The sequence below is a fragment of the Eptatretus burgeri genome, chromosome 9, assembly GCF_056783735.1.
Source record: "Eptatretus burgeri isolate ZD-2024b chromosome 9, Ebu_testis_v1, whole genome shotgun sequence".
NCBI lineage: Eukaryota > Metazoa > Chordata > Myxini > Myxiniformes > Myxinidae > Eptatretus > Eptatretus burgeri.
The window spans coordinates 21830501-21832608 of record NC_140969.1 but is presented as its reverse complement, the minus strand read 5'-3'; the positions used below and the strand labels follow the sequence as shown (position 1 = coordinate 21832608).

The following is a 2108-nucleotide window of genomic DNA, read 5'->3' as shown; positions in this document are numbered from 1 at the left end:
GACTGAAGAGCAATTAGCTGATGAATTACATAAACCAATATTCACAAAGTTTCAGAGAAGGAAAGTTTATTCCAAGGAAGTTGATTATATCTGGTCTGCTGATTTGATTGAACTCAATAATGATAAGGGGTACAAGTATGCTTTAACCGTTATTGATTTGAGGAGTAGATATGCGTGGGTTGTTCCTTTAAAAAACAAAACAGGTAATACTCTTATGTTAGCTTTTCAACAGATATTTAATAAAAGTAAGAGAAAACCTAAAAAATTGTGGACTGATGAGGGTAGAGAGTTTTATAACAAGACATTTATGAATTTTCTAAAAAATAACAGTATTACATTATACAGTACCTTTAATGAAGGGAAGGCAGTTGTTGTTGAACGTTTTAATCGTACCTTAAAAGAGAGACTATATAAAAAATTCACACAACTCGGTTCACAACAATGGTTATCTTTTATTCAGGATATTGTGGATAAGTATAATGACACGATTCACACGTCAACGAATATGAAGCCATCAGAAACATTTACAAAATTAAAATATGAAAAAGAGATTAATGTCAGAAAACCTAAGTTCAAAGTTGGTGATATCGTAAGAATATATTGGTGGAAATCTCATTTTGAAAAGGGTTTTACTGAACGATGGACGAAAGAACTTTTTAAAATTGTTGATGTAATAGATACAGTTCCTTGGACTTATAAAATATATGATTTGGAAGGGGAAGAGATTTTAGGTTCATTTTATTCACAGGTATTACAAAAGACAAAACTAAGCAGATAATACACCTTTGTGGACACTCGAGGGCCAAGTCCGAGGTGTATAACAGTATATAATGTGTGTCAAGGGGTGGACGTTCTTACATCTGTGAACCCCAAACACAGAATCCTCAACTGAATAGTCAAGGCTTAACTTTTGTTTGTGTGTGTGTGTGTGTGTGTGTGTGCAATGGGAGCAATAGGTTGGCGCTTCACTCCCTCCTACTATACACCGTTGTGGACACTCGAGGGCCAAGTCCGAGGTGTATAACAGTATATAATGTCTGTCAAGGGGGACGTTCTTAGATCTGTGAACCCCAAACACAGAATCCTCAACTGAATAGTCAAGGCTTAACTTTTGTTTGTTGATGTGTATGTGTGTGTCCCAACCCTCACATTCAAAATCTCAACCCCAACCCTCACATTCAAAATCTCAACCCCAACTCAATCCTCACCCAACACAGTCTTTTTCAAAATGAGATTTCCACCTATATATATATATATATATTTTTACGTTTTTTTTTTTCTTCTTCCAATTCTGTCTTTTAAGGCTTTCAGGTTTGATGATGTAGAAAGGGGGAGTAAGCCTGCACTTTCTTCCCAGAACTTTCTTGATCTTGCTCCCATCAAGCACCATCCGACAAAGAACTACATCGATAGGTTTAGATCCCAAAGAGTGATAGCAACTCCAAAAGTCTCCAAAATATAAATAAATAAAATAATAATAATAATAATAATAAATAAATAAATAAATAAATAAATAAAAGCCCCCAAAAAAGTTTCAAGTGTCCAACATAAACCCAACTTTCCAAGTCTTCAAGGTATAACCACATTCCCGTTGAGTTTCCAAGATATGTATCACATTGTGAGTTATCAATCCAGAACCCACATTTCAAGTATTCAAAGTAAAACCAACTTACAAAGTCTCTTAAGGATAACTCATTTACTGATTTTTTCAAAATTTGTGAGTCTCCAAGGTAGGACCCATATTTAGAACCATCTTGGCAGAACCCTTTTCCTGAGTCTCCAAGGTAGTTATTTAAACCATCAAGGCAGAACTCATTTACTGATTTTTTCAAAATTTGTGTCTCCAAGGTAGGCCCCATATTTAGAACCATCTTGGCAGAACCCTTTTCCTGAGTCTCCAAGGTAGTTATTTAAACCATCAAGGCAGAACTCATTTACTGATTTTTTCAAAATTTGTGAGTCTCCAAGGTAGGCCCCATATTTAGAACCATCTTGGCAGAACCCTTTTCCTGAGTCTCCAAGGTAGTTATTTAAACCATCAAGGCAGAACTCATTTCTTGATTTTTTCAAAATTTGTGAGTCTCCAAGGTAAAACTTGTATTCTGGCT

The 2108-nt window shown here is 35.3% G+C and overlaps 1 long non-coding RNA gene across 1 annotated transcript in view; it reads right to left on the bottom strand.

Moving 5' to 3' along the window:
• Positions 1-438: 438 nt before the first annotated feature.
• The window catches only part of LOC147019684 (uncharacterized), a 4742-nt gene continuing 3072 nt past the window's right edge, over positions 439-2108 (bottom strand). Inside the window, exon 2 of the long non-coding RNA XR_015061490.1 lies at positions 439-2108. This exon is cut by the window's right edge and continues 238 nt beyond it. This is a non-coding gene — a long non-coding RNA (uncharacterized LOC147019684).